This window comes from Adiantum capillus-veneris, chromosome 4 (assembly GCF_014529385.1).
Source record: "Adiantum capillus-veneris isolate H3 chromosome 4, ASM1452938v2, whole genome shotgun sequence".
In the NCBI taxonomy this organism is placed as follows: domain Eukaryota; kingdom Viridiplantae; phylum Streptophyta; class Polypodiopsida; order Polypodiales; family Pteridaceae; genus Adiantum; species Adiantum capillus-veneris.
In genome coordinates this window covers 1,004,184-1,019,744 of record NC_140934.1, presented here as the reverse complement: position 1 = coordinate 1,019,744, position 15,561 = coordinate 1,004,184, and the positions used below count along the sequence as shown (strand labels likewise).

Genomic DNA, 15,561 nt, shown 5'->3' with positions numbered 1-15,561 from the left:
TAATTTTTAGTATAATATATAGAGACTAAGAAGTATGTCTTAACTCCGTATAGATCTATTGAATCACCCTACATGGGGCAAGGGATAATAAATTTTTATCCAAAAACCTTAAATTAATATCTCTCATTTAGCATATATCACTATTAATAAAACCATCTATAGCTTCTTAAATAACGATTCTAACATTAATAACATTTGATTTCCTTGTTTCCATGCCATGTAGAGATCATTACTTTTACGTGTACATTTTCCTACCCACTAGATATAGACACACCTTTATGCCATAAGCTTTTGCAATATTATTGATTGATTCCATAATAAGAACCATCTTCTTAACTCAGAATTAACTAAATCTTCTACCTTGATGATACGGCGAGTAAATGACTAATCAACACTCCCAGGGAGTTAACTGGTTACTTCACGAATGTAGGGCTGGAAAAATTAATCCAACTAATTCATTACTTTATTTTCATTAATGTCAGTTTTGCTTTCACTATTATTGGATCCATTATTGTTGTTATCTACGTCTTTTATTTTACTTGTTAGTAAATATTGTTAATAGAAGCAATCTACTCTTCTTGGAGGGAGGGTAGTCACGCTTCCTTTCCATCGATATCAACTATGAAGTGTTTTAAAAACAAACCTAGCTAGTATAATGCTAACGGGGAAAACAAGATTTGAACCCTAATAAAAGAAAAGAGTCGATAATCAAATGTTCATAGCGTGCCATGCCACCCCTATTTATGATCGAGATAGCCACGCGTTCATGCTAATTATAATGTTGGCTTGAAGTCTGTTTTGCCATGCCACTTGGTTTTTTTCTTTATCCTAGTATCGCTTGCATTAAGCAAGTAAAAGAAGTCTGAGTGTTATTGTTCTTCGAGCGAGGTTTTCCGAGCGATCCTAGTTTCCGAGTAGGTCTTGGCAGAAGGGTACTCCTTAGAAGGGTACTCCTATTAGACAAGGTGGTCTGAGTCACTTCAATACATGCTCCTATTCCGTTCTCGAATACATATTGACAAGAATGGATTTTGTTACTTGAAAAGGACATAGAGAACTTTACCTACAAGAGGATACATACTGCATTGATCAATACGAACGGAATACCTAAATCAATTGTTTATTTATATACACCCTAATCTCATGTCTAGAGAGAGAGAGAGAGTGTGAGAGAGAGAATGCAAGATTGCAACAATAACAATATACATTTAAATGGAAGACTCTTGGATACTAAATTTTTGTTATAAAAAAGACATAACAGATTATAGTTGAAAATAAGGATTTCATGTACGATCAATGAAACAAAATGTCACAGTAATTTACAATGATTCACATTCATCATCAATGTAAAGGTTTCAAATGGAGCGGCACTCTTCCCGTTCCATGTCGAATCGTTTGTCTCTACACATGCTCTTTGCCATTGCTTCGGCGTACACGGGCAATTGACTTTGCATGGAAGGAACAAATGAGATCTTAATACATATCAAGAAATCCATACAAAGGAAAATAATTAACATATTCAAATGTAACATCTAATACATAACATTTCCAATGTAAAATGTGTGTTAACCCTCACGGCACACGGACACCCCATCACCTACGACGGACGTGTATTATGTATTCGATAGAGTCAGGTACCAGGCTTGTCGATCCAATAGGGAAAGGTAGAGTGATCGTCGATGAGAGGCGCACTTTAACTTGGACATTCAAGGGATTAGTTGGTTAAGCATGGGCGCCCAAGTGTGAATGGGGTGAGCTCCTATAAAAGCCAACTAAACCTAATTTTTACTCATTCTCTCATTTGTGCAATTGAAGAGTGCTCTTGCTCCATCTCCATCTTCTTCTTCTTCACCTCCTTGTGTGTGTGTGTGAGAGAGAGAGAGAGAGAGGGAGAGTGTGTGTGCGATCGAGCATTACGAAGGCACGACGGCGGCGAAGCGGTTGAGCGCGGCACGACTGCAGCTTCTTCTTCATCGCGGCGAGGAATCCACCACGAAGGTGAGCGTAGAGCGGTGAGTGACACACCCTTTGTTTCCTTGAGCTTGCTAGTTTAGGCTTGTTGTGTGCTTGGAGCCGTTTGTGGCTCGCATACGGTGTATTGGCAAGTCCCTTGCTTCGACAGTGCGGCAAGGAGCGCACATTTTTGGCGCCGCTGCCGGGGATATGCCCTACACTAAGCTCGGTTAGCACTTTACGCTTTCTTCTGGTGCAATTTCTATCATAGGAAAGGCAGGGAAGGAGTGTGTGGAGATTTCTGTTTTTTGCGTTTTCTGCATTTGCTGTCAAGTTTCAATTTCTGCTATTGTCTGCGTTTTTTCAATTTCCGCAATTTCTGCATTTTCAAGTTCGGCGTTTCCAATTTCTGCAATTTTCTGCATTTCTGCGTTTTTTTAATTTTCTGCAATTTCTGCATTTTCTGCAATTTCTGCGTTTTTTTGCAATTTCTGCATTTTTTGCAATTTTCAGCAATTTCTGAATTTCTGTGTTTTTTCAATTTCTGAGTTTTCTGAAATTTCTGCATATCTGCGTTTTCTGCAATTTCTGCATATCTGCGTTTTCAATTTCTGTATTTTCTGCACCCAAAAAAAAGAAAAATTATTGTTTCTCAAAAAATTTTTTTTTTAAATTTTTTCTCCCAAAAAAATAAAAATAAATAAATAAATAAATAAATAAAAAATCAGAAATAAAAAACGCGAGCGAGCGGACGGCTAAATTTTTTGAAAATAAAAAACGTGACTCTTAAAACGGACGGGTTGGTTTGTATAAAAGATAGATCGGGATCGTTTTCCCAAGCCCAAGCCCAAGCCCAAGCCCAAGCCCAAGCCCAGGCCTCAGTCCTCAGTCCTATGATATATACTAGACTCACTCTTATATATATACCCTACTCCCTCAAGAGAGAATGAGAGCATGTGGGACAAGTCCTCCACTCTCCTCCTTTCTCTTCCCACTTGCACCCTTAGACTTTTTAGTTTGGGCCTAGTTCCCTACTGGAAATTGACAGTTTTAGGGATTCCGAGGGCATAGAGTGACCAAACGGAGGGCTGTAAAGCACGGCACGACCCTCTGACCGATACGCTCGTTTCGAGCTATCACACGGCCCATTCCACGACACGCTCTAAAAAATCTAGCAAAAAAACAAACAAAAAACACGCTAAAAACTAGTCACAAGGCCTCCTAGAGCAGCTTTTTGACACCTTAGGGTATCAAAAGCACATGCACTTACGCTCTGGGCGGGTGCTAGAACACGAGCATATTGAGGGTGCCTCTGTTCATACGGACACCCATTACCCATCCACGATAAGCTCTAGACCCTCAGCGGGGACACAAGGTAGCACCACCCAAGACCCTAAAATAGCCGCTAGTGATTCCTCCTCCGACTCAGAAATCATGGAAGCATACCCTACCCAAAACACTGAGAGAGAAGGCCATGCACCTCCCAAAGCTCCACAGCCTAGTACTAGTATGTTTAGCCGTTTCATGGAAACATTAGGTAGAGCTACTCGCTCGGAACCTGATGCAAATGAAGCACACGAAGGGGGTGGGGAAGTGGACTCTCCTTTCACATCGCACGTGGACCCCACACCCCCAAAGAGTGTCCATGTGGATATCCTGCCAACTTCTTACCAAGAAGGCCCTGTTGAGCTGCCTCCTTCAGAAGTTCCCTCTAGAGTACCGTTGGTGACAAGTAAAACCACGGGGAGCAACATTGCTTCTACCTCACAAGAAACCGTTAACACGTCGACTCTAGAAGGATTGTTCATTAATGATCATTGGACATACGACCTCCACACTGAGGTGTTGACGGATCTACACTCTGGCCACGCCTACCATGTAGGATGGATAGAGATTGTACAATCCACCTCTAGTGCCACGAGCATCGAAGATCAACAGAAAATGATCTGTAATGTTATCCATGGCATTATTCAATCAGAAAGGCAAAACCGAGGGGTAAATATACTCTCAACTGGCCCCATGAGATTTCTGGATACGAGCAAGGCTCAACAGCCTACTCTATCACAAATGGAGACTCCTCTAATGAGCCCCATGGACCCATCTTACGTCATTTCACCTGGGGTCTCTATGCAATCTGAGCCTCCGAGCGAAAACTTTAGCTTCCCTAACTTGGCTCAACCCTCTATTAAGGAAAACATAGTGCTCACTCCAGGGATAAGCCTGACAGAGAATGTACCGATGATATCTACGGTTAGCGCAGTGCCACTACCTAGTGTCGTAGTACCTAATATGGGGCCTCGACCATATGTGCCTCTAGCCCCTTATGCACACATGGCCCCCACACCTCCAATAGTACCACTTGCTTATGCTCCTCGAGTGCCGCTCCCTAGCTCTTATCCGAGTGGACCTATGCCCGGTTATGTTCCATATCCTGCATCATCCACACATATGCCAAGACCGGTACCCGTCCCTCTCCCACATATGATTCCAAGAGTACCTCCACCGGCCCTGCTTCCTCACATAGGTGACTTGGCAGCATTTTCTCAAACCATAGGTCGATCTATCGCGGAAAATATGCGTCATGCATCTGATAGAGAGCCTAGAAGTAAGGCAGTACAAATTGCCAAACTCATGCAAAAATTCAATGGGGACGAAGATGCTAGAAAACACATTGAAGTGTTTGAACAAGTATGTGATTCCTTAGGGGAACGCAACGAACTACATAAGTGCAATGCCTTAAGCTTGACATTAAGTGGGAAGGCTGGAGATTGGTATAGGACCCTAAGGGTGGACGAGAAAACAATCTACCCTACCCTTCGAAGGTTGTTTCTAAAGGAGTACATACGAGAAGGTGTGCTTTGGGGTGTAGCATCTCAGCTACAGAAGGCCGAACGTAAGGAAGGAGAGTCAGTAAGGGACTTCATTAGTCGTCTAAAGCACTTAAACTCTCGCTGCCCTGTAAATGAGCGCTTCAACAATAACCAACTGCTTGATCGATTCATTCGAGGGTTGAGGAATGAAGGAATCTATAATGGACTAGTGATTAGAGGTATCACAACCTGGGAAGATGTCACTGCCAATGCAATCCAATTAGAGGACAACTTGATGATAGCAGGCATGAGGGTGTCTACCGACACGAGATCCACTAGCTCACAAGCCATTGAGTATGAACCCATGACTGCAAAGACCATTGCCAATGAGCCAAAGGTATTTGAGACATTCTTGACAGACCTCACCAAGGCAATCCAAGAGTCTCTTAAGGATAATCGACCCCCTCAAAATAGTCACATGTATCCAAGAAGGGAGCAACAATGGTGTTCCATTTGCTTAGGTCCACATAGCACTAGTGAGTGCCCTACGTTTAGAGTAAAATTTAATGGAACTTGCAACGCATGTGGTAGGTATGGTCACCAAGCTAAGGATTGTTTAATGATCAAACGTATGATGGCAAATAGACCATCTGTAGCCTGGATGGATGCACCCCGAGCTCCTGTATTGATGCCTGCTCCACCTGTTCAGCAACTACCGCAACACATGGTCCCTAGATCTCAAAATGTTGTACAAGCTACACCGCTACCACCTCCTGTGCTAGGACTGCAGCCCCCGCATCCAAGAGTCGCCCCTATGAACCAAGTGGGTTGCGAGCCATCAAATGCTTATCCAGATGGCTGTGAGGAGGAAATAGACACTAGTATTGCCTACGGACTTGATACATTGGAAGAGTGTCCTATATACTACATGGAAGATTGTTGGGGACAAGTCAAGCCGGTTTATCAAGCTGCTGCTCTCGCATCCAGAGGTCAAAATATCAACACCCAGGCTAGGAGGCCACCTCTTCAATGCTACGAGTGTGGTGGACCACATCGAGTAGCGGAGTGCCCTATTAGGCTGCAAAAGAATGCTGCACAGATGCAAATGAATCAAGGGAGCACGTCTGCAATGCCAATACTCACATGTAATCGTTGTGGCATAGATCACTTGATTGCCCAATGCCCCTATAACCCAAATGCGCCTAAAATCACACCCCTAAATTTGGTCGAAATTGCTAGTGTGACATCGCCAATACCACCCGTCGCACCCGCTTATGCGATTACACGGTCCATGCTTCAAGGGCCAGGCCATATCCTCGAAGAGAGAGATACCGCGTCAGTTATCCAAGCAAAGAAAAAGAAGACACGAAGGAAGAAGTCGCAGAATACGGAAAATTCAAAGCCAAGTTCCAAAACAAACATAGGAACAGGAGATGACCCCGTGTATATGAATGACCTCGAGGATGATTCAGATTCAGTCGAGACAATGGAGACTAGAACCAATACCACAAAGGGAAAGATCGACAAGGAAAACCGTAACATGGGACCAAATGAAAACCGAATGAGAGAAAACCATAAAGAGCCTCTGAAAACACCACAAGTGTTTCCAAATCCAATCTTTCCAAATCCAATCCAAGACCCCCAAGATAAACCGCAGGGGCAAAAAGGGAAGAATCGTAAAAAGAAGATTGGGACGTACCCAAACCCAGTAGACGAGATTGAGCAGGTGAAACATCTAAGAGGTTTAGTGGAGGAGACTCAAAGGAAACTAGAACCAGAACCCATGCAGGTCAAAATTCATGACACAGTGTTTCCCACACAAGTTCATCCACCCCACATGAACCATAGACCGTTAGCCATATCTAGTATCATCCAAGAAGGGAGTGAGGACAGGACATCAGAAAGTGAGCATACACCCTTCTTGTTGGAAAGGATGTTTAACTAAGGAATACCTGATCCCATTGAGGAATATGAGATTCCATCCTCACCAGTTCCTAGTCAAGGACCTACACCCTGCAAAACGCCAATGAATGTTGCCAAACTAGTGGACTTCATGTCTTTTGAGGTCCGAACCACGATCTTAGCAAAGCTGTATGGAGATCCTGAGTTATTCCTTGCACTTCGAGCATTCCTTAACGGAGAGCTACAAACGGGATTATCGCAGTTTGCGCAACCAAATAGGCCTGAATCGATTATGATTGATGAGGAAAATCATGTGCAATCACTTGACTTAGATGGACACGAGTCTGTGATCGAGGTACCCATTAACGAATTAGGGCAGTATTTTGAAGGCGACGAGTCTAATGCGACCCTACCCATCACTACCAAGGGATTAACTATAAAGGGAATTCTTGATGGTGGTGCGGGAGTTAGCATCGTTACAAAAGATTGTTGGGAATCCATGGGAAAACCCCGCCTCAGTGTTACTAACATTGTGGTAAAGATGGCAAATGGTACCATAGCCAAACCTATGGGGATGCTCAAGGATCTTAAGATCAAAGTTCTAGGACACAAGGTACGACATACGTTCATTGTAATGGATTTCTCTAAACACCTTATGTCATATGAAATGATTTTAGGACGACCATTCATGAGGGAAGCACAAATGGTTCACGATTGGTCTAAAAATCATGTCTATTTGCAATTCCAAGACTCTGTCCTTAGAGTGGATTTGGTGATTGGTAAGGTACACCCCTTAGGGATTAAAACCATTATTGATCATCGCTCTGACACCACAGTTCACTCGGCCCCACTACAATATTGTTACACTTGTAAGAAGGATACAGACATTGGCCAAGATTCTCCTTATATGGATATACTACCTGGGATGACTGAGTCGGACAATGTGGATTGGGTCCACCTAGCATCAACCATAGACACTTGGGGAAATAGGGGGACGACCTAGGTAACACCTGAGGGGGATGAAATGCCTATACCCTTAAATATGCTACAAGCAATGCATATCGCTTCCGACAAGACTCATCCTAAGGTAACAAAGAAAACATACAAGTGGGTCCCTAAAGCTTCTTTAGTGACCATAGCTAGTGCTAAAAAACAGAAGCCTTGTAAGAAACGTATCACTCGCTCCAAGAAATGTAAAGAAACGTTGCGTTGGATTCCTAAACGACTATTGGAAGCCCAAGGATACTATGAAGGAAATGATCAAATCTGGGTGCCCAAACGTAAAGTGTGCTCTTACCTATCACCCGGCCCAAGTGAGCCCAATGCCGTAGCTCCAAAACGAATCAATGATCGTGGAAAGGAAAAAATCACAGAATGCTACACACCCGCTCCCGAGCTAGTTTGGGTACCAAAGAAAGAACGAATTGTTCCACCTAGCTCAGGAAGGGGGGAGTCCCATGAAGATTCTAGCTCCTCCTGTAATACATCCATAGAGGTAAAAGCTTCTACACAGCCTCCATCTATAGTAGTGGACCTCCATGAAGCTACAAAAGAATCCACACCTCCGAGTGTTCAAGAATCACCTAATGAACCACTTCAAGTTCGATCCTGGGAGAGTACCTTACCACCCTTGCAGCTTGACAAGGCACCTAGGGTAATAGAAAACTACTGGCAAAAATCCTCACCTATTACCAACTGGAACAATTGGTTTCAAAGGGTGGCAAGCTCATTTCAAACGGTATGATCTACCCAAGGAAGGGGGGAGTGTTTGCTGACAGTCATCATTCATTTGTTTCCCTCTCAACCTTTTTCCCTGACCTCTCAATCACCAATCTTAGGGAATGTACATATAAAGCTTTATACTCACAAAAAAAAACAAAAAAAAAGAGCAATAGCAATTAGCAAACGAGTATGCACATTAAAGTCAAAACATTGACTTAGACCTACACATGTCACATCTGGTACAGTGAAACAGAAACCTATGCCATAAAACACCTTTGATCCTCATCACTTGAATGATGGAGGGTAGGTAAGATTAGTACGATAGGAGTGTTTCTGTTTTAGAGTTGAGTGATTAGCAAAGATCTCTTTTCCCACTGATGTGCCTCCTAGAGGTATTGTTTGTATTTCATAGTGTGTACAGGAGCGTGTTGCTGTGGTTAGGATTTGGACCTTCATGGAACCTTCAAATCAAGCGCGACCATCAACACAAACAGGTGTTTCTTGTCCATTAGCATTGCCCTTATCTTTTTGCATCTATGATTGTCTGCTTTGATTGTGATTGGTAGCATAATATTCAGTGCATTTGCTTAGTATCAAACATTTAATTCAATGTAATGTTTTGTCATAATCACTTGTTTAGGTGTAAAAATCAAGCAGTCCGACTAAGCTAGTTTGACCAAGTTAGGTGTTAGAGATCTTCTCTTAATACCATGGGGAATGCCTTCCTAATAAACAATGGTTACTTAGGTTCTTAATCCGATTTAGGCAGCATTGTATGAAATGTACTAGGGCTTTCTAGTGGGCTTAACCCTATTGACCTTTAGCTTAAGTATTATAAAGGGAGTTTACTAATGTGATGAGCCTGGGGAATGTAACAGTGTTATATGACCTCCCAAAGTTACAAAATTAAAATGCTGAAAGTGAACAAGCAAAAAATCAAAGTGCCACAATGTAAAATTTTAAGCTGGAAGAGAAATCTCAGCTTGATTTGGTACTTCACTCACATGTATCGCCTATGGTACTTGAGCCCTAGAGGTTCCCAGTGTGGGCGCTTTTCCTTGAAAAGCAAAAAACCCAAGGCATACAAAATAAGCACACACATCATAATTGAATCAATGTGAAAAGACCTTGGGGGGTCAAAGAAAAAGTAATCAGTCAGGCGATGATTTCATGAGAAATTCCTTTTATGGTAGCTTAACTACAAGGTTTTCTAGATATAGCCTCTAGTCAGCCCTCGAACATGAATACTTGGCTCTCGCGATTAAACAACTTAATTGACCACAGAAAATTAAGAAGCTTACCCATGGTATTAATATTCGATCTCTAGTGCTTTTCGACCGTCAAATTAGCGACCCCAGACTTGTTTAATTTTCTACCTTTACATCTGTTTATGCATTTGATTACATTGCAATTTAATGTTCATTGCTATCAAATTGTTTGAAATTCTTTTACCAATCAATGTGTCTACCTAAAACTGCATATGCTTTTTAAGAGAATGCCATTACTGTGCCAATGTTGTTTGATTTTGCAGTGACTGAAGAAGGCTAAGGACATTCATCTCAAATGCTCTTCCACCTCGACGACCCAGCTTCAACTCAATAGCTTCCGAGGACGGAATCTACATCAGGAAGGGGGGCATGTTAACCCTCACGGCACACGGACACCCCATCACCTACGACGGACGTGTATTATGTATTCGATAGAGTCACGTACCGGGCTTGTCGATCCAATAGGGAAAGGTAGAGTGATCGTCGATGAGAGGCGCACTTTAACTTGGACATTCAAGGGATTAGTTGGTTAAGCATGGGCGCCCAAGTGTGAATGGGGTGAGCTCCTATAAAAGCCAACTAAACTTTATTTTTACTCATTCTCTCATTTGTGCAATTGAAGAGTGCTCTTGCTCCATCTCCATCCTCTTCTTCTTCACCTCCTTGTGTGTGTGTGTGAGAGAGAGAGAGAGAGGGAGAGTGTGTGTGCGATCGAGCATTACGAAGGCACGACGGCGGCGAAGCGGTTGAGCGCGGCACGACTGCAGCTTCTTCTTCATCGTGGCGAGGAATCCACCACGAAGGCGAGCGTAGAGCGGTGAGTGACACACCCTTTGTTTCCTTGAGCTTGCTAGTTTAGGCTTGTTGTGTGCTTGGAGCCGTTTGTGGCTCGCATACGGTGTATTGGCAAGTCCCTTGCTTCTACAGTGCGGCAAGGAGCGCACAATGTGTTTCCTTAAATTGTGAGTATTCCATATATTGTCACCAACCATGATAAAACAAAAGCATATCCAAATACGGAAATAGAAGCCAAACATCACATAAACATATATTGAAATACTACTATTTACCTAGAGCTGGCAATAAATTTCTATAACAAAAAATCCATACAAAGGGAGAAGATTAACATATGAACAACATAACATCCAAGAACATCACATAACCGAAGCAACTATGTTCCAAAACCAATGAGTTTTACATAAATGTCACTTTGCAACAAAACAAGAGCATAATTAAACATGGCAATACAAACCAAACATCACATAAAAACAAACCACACTTTCAAGAAGTCCATAATAGTAATAGTCTCAAGAGACAAGGGCCTCACTAGTCATATGGATTGAAACCTGCAAGTGGATCCACCTCATCATCTGCCTGCGGCCTACTAACATCGTCATGGTTGCTCTGTTGCATGTAAGCCAAAAGAAGAGGCTCTACATACGTGGTCATCAAGAATGTATCCAGATCGATAGATTCACATACTCTACCAGTGTGCATGCATGTCTTAAGAATAGGTGCAGTACCACATCCCATCTCAATGCACACACCACCTCGACGACAATACAGGTATAGAAAGCATGCTGAAAATGTATGACTCCTCTCTAGTCCCCCACGCCACTGCTGCCCGACGAGATCCAAAGTACGCAAATCATCCGGAAGATAATGATAGGCAAGGGTATCTAAAGGATGCATGCCGAAGGACTCAAAGAGGGGTGTACTCTCTGCAATGAAAATAGGAGGATCTGTAGCTCGGCGTCGAACCATAAAAAAGCATTGACGTAGAACACTAGCAACAAAAGATAATAATATCCAATTAAACCTTAATTTAAGAAACTCATGTATTTTTGAGCATTTGAACGTAATATAATCATCACTATACTCACATCTGTGCGAATACCACCAATCTCCTTGTATCCATATGTAGAATGGTGAATGACAACCACTCGTCTCACTATCTCCAAATCGTAAACGCGAACATAGCGCTCAATCCACCCAATTGTGGAATCACCTATAATATAGTTGCACCGTCTTAGAAAAGTTTCAATAAGTAGAAGCCAAAATAAACATAAATGTTAACAACTATTAACTTTAACAAATACCTGCCATAGAGGCCATCACCAATAACCATCCCAAGTCTGCCAAAGTAGATGCTGCCAAAGCAATCCCATAGCGCACATGGTCCTCAGAAACAAAATCCCAGGTGGGACAAGGATCGTCACCACCTTGAGTGCCTCCAAATGGCAAGTCAAGGAAAATGAAGTCAGCTGCCCAATCCAAAGCTTTTCCCCTCTTTGTATAATTAACCCCTGAAGGCTTATTTTGCTTGATGAACTCGTGCACACTATAAAAGGTATCATTTTTTCTTCCTCCCGCAAAATCCTTCCCAATGATGATGTAATCACCAACCACTACAATGCTTTTGGGATTCTCAACATGAGGTGTGTATCCCAAAGAATGCGCTGCAAGATAAATAAATTGTGTAGTCCTTTTGGAAAGTCTCTTTTGACCTTTAAGAGAATTCCCTTCAGGATCACAAGAGCATGATATCAATAAGGTTTTCCTCTCAAAACACATACGGATAAGAGAATAGAGAGAGAGAAAGATAGATAGAGAGAGACAGAGAGTCTTTGTGTATGTGTGCACACTCGCACACATAAATGCAAAGACATCATGTGGATACTTGAGAGACATACACACATAGACTAATGTATGTAGAAACATGATATGTATATGTGTGTATATATATACATATATATATACACACACATCTAAGTACTTACATGCATACAGAGACATTTATATATGTATGTATACGTACACAAGTAAGTAGGTATGTATGTGTGTGAGTGCATGTGTATATAAACACTATTAAAATATTTACTAAAGAATCAAAATAGATGTGGATCTTGGAATTCAAACCTTGAGTGCAATCCTCTGTTTCCAAGTCCTCCATATGATGAGAAATATCAAAGGACTTTTGGCTTTCAACATCAATCCTTTGTTTCTCAACACGCTTCTCTTTTTGCTTATCTACACAAAATTAGAATAAAGAGCAAAACATTATTGAATACCAACAAACCATATTTACATTTAAAAAAAACAAGGCAAATTACAAAACATAATACATGATTCAATACATCACTTATACAAAATTTCAAATTATCATACTCTTTCTTTGGTCCACTTCTTTTGGAACCATGGTTAATATTTGTGAATAGAGCTCCTTCTCTCTATTCAATACATGACCTCCTTCAAGATCTATCCACCATGGACAATTGTCAAGCTCCCATCGTGTACATTGATGCATAGCACGTGGGTACATACAAGTCTCTTCATTTAGGGTCAAAAGCCATTGCTTTGCCCTTACTGGAATACTTGGCACATGACCTTTTTCTTGCAAGCAAACAAAGTAACTACCATGGACAATGAAACAATTATCAAAAACATGATTTTATCTTTGTTATGAAATTAAAGTAACTATCAAGTAAATTCATTCACACATCTTCACCTAAAAAGTAGCCTCATAGAGGCTTTCAATATCATATCCTCTTTCTTGACATGTTTATCATTGCTCTTTTTCTCCTTTGGCTCTCCTCGAACCTCAAGAGGAAACAAATGTGTCCTCATCTCTATCTTCACCTCTTCATAGTAGTCAAATAGAGAGAGATCAAGAGGCACAATCACCCCTCCCGGCACATCCATAAAATCGACCAGCACCTCCTTAGCTTTATGGTATATCTTCTCAAGCACAGCTTCTCTTGTAAGCCAACTTTAAGAAGAAAACATAATTTCATGTATTATTTTTGTCAGCCTATAAACCATGCAATGTATACGATCATAAAAAATTGTTAGGAACTCACTATCTATAAAGATGATCCCCTCGTGCAAGACCATACATAGATCTTGTGGCTTTGTTTGCCTCCAACAAAGTCAACCAAAAGATTTTTGACTCGATTTGAACATCACATAAAGCCAATAAATTCAATTTCTCAAGCGTTGCAAAGCTTTCGGGCCCCCATTTGAGAGACCATACCTTTGACCGCCAAGTATCTCCATGATTGGGATCGACAATATTAAGGATCTAAAATTAACTTAGTGAATTCAATAATTTATCTAAACAAAGTAAATACACACACAATTGTTCATTGAGAAAGACTCACCTTTCCAATCCTATCACCATATCTTGAAGCCAACTCCTCATTCTCCTTCTCTTCAAACAATCGAAGCTCTTCATCTGACATTTTCAGTCTTGCATCTTCAACCTTCTTGTTTAATGCTTTACTTATTTGCACCTAGAAAAATAAGGGAAGGATTCAAATCCATTGTGAAAAGCTTACATCAAGGAATACTAAATTCATGTTAGAAATATATACTACATAAAACTTACATTAAAAACTAGCTTCCCGAGATATCTACGTGTGAGAGGATACCACGGCTTAGCACCTTTGGTACTCTTCTTTCTGATACGTGCAATCAACATTCTATCTCTCTCAGGTAGGTCTTTGAGGTACTCCCCATGATCAGCAGAACAAATTTTTGCACAATTTACTAGTTCATCCCTCAAGGTTGTGGTCACCAAGGCATGTGTATTCAGACTACATGTTCATAAGCAAGATAAATTCACATAAACATAAATAAACTTGAGAACTATAATAACTAAAAAGAGCTACAGAGCTTCCAGATCTTTCCTCATCGGCGCGCATGCTACAACACCTTGATGTCCTATTGTGTGAGAGGCTATAGAGAGTGAATCTGAAAACTAGGTTTGGAAGCTTGACAACTCTCAATCTGTGCCTCTGCCACAATATGGTGGAAATAATTGGGCCAGTGTCTTGCATGTTGTTGACTGCAGGAAGGTGCAGAGCTTGAAAGGCTTTGAGAATTTAGAGAGCTTGAAGGGCTTTGAGAATTCAGAAGGCTTTGAGAGCTTGAAAGGCTTTGAGAGCTTGAAAGGCTTTGAGGAACTCACACTTTCTGGGTTGAGAGAGTTGAGTGAATTTACTTTGGTAGGCTGTCGCAAATTGAGGACCTCAGTAGGCATGATGTGATATGGGGAAGCTCAGATAAGGATCTTTCAAAATGTAAGGATCTTGGCGAACTTGTTGTGTATTGTGCGAATGGGGTGAATGGCACAGATACCATCAAACACAGCTCCCATGACTTGCTCAGCTTGAAAATTCTGCACCCACTCTTTGATAGTATTTTGGGGGCAGTCCTCCAAAATTCAAACCCAACACATGATGCTTTATGGAAAGGCCTTGGGAGGAGGAATTCAAGTCGAATTGTCCAGAATGCAATCGTGAGAGCAGCAGTCTTTCCTAGCAAGTGCTTGACAATCTGTGTGGAGGAAATTCCACTAAGCAAATGCACCTGAACAACCTCTCACCTCGGTCGAAAAAACAGCCTGTATAAGAAAACAAAATGCAAAAAAACACCCCAAAAGCAGGCCGCGCCGGCGCGCCCTGCTTTTGAGGTGTTTTTTTTGCATTTTGCAGGCTAATACACATTATGTAGGCCAAGACATTATGCAGGCCAAAACACTCACATGAGGTTAATACACATTATGCAGGCCAAGACATTATGCAGGCCAAAACACTCACATGAATGGAGCTACCATTTCAATGTTTGTATTAACATTAAAGAGAGTACATGGAAATAAGTGCGTATTTGCTCCCCATCGAGTATCTCGAAAGATCACTCCACTGGTCGCCCACAATGAAATAGCCTAGGTCTTCAAGGGCCTTCCTCTTACGCGATTCCTCTTACACCTGCATCCTCACTTTGCCTAATAAAAGCAGAAACAACAACAATCTCAGGAATTACTCATATGCCTAATATGGGTTTTCAACAATTGTTTACCTTCATCCAACATCAGGTCGCCTTACAATGCCTACAATATATCTCTA

General features: G+C 41.5%; 2 pseudogenes; one reads left to right on the top strand and one right to left on the bottom strand.

Moving 5' to 3' along the window:
* Positions 1-1,309: 1,309 nt before the first annotated feature.
* Positions 1,310-14,135, bottom strand: LOC147458599 (uncharacterized; annotated as a pseudogene).
* Positions 14,136-14,237: 102 nt separating this feature from the next.
* LOC147458598 (uncharacterized) lies at positions 14,238-14,958 on the top strand (annotated as a pseudogene).
* The last annotated feature ends 603 nt before the right edge of the window (positions 14,959-15,561 follow it).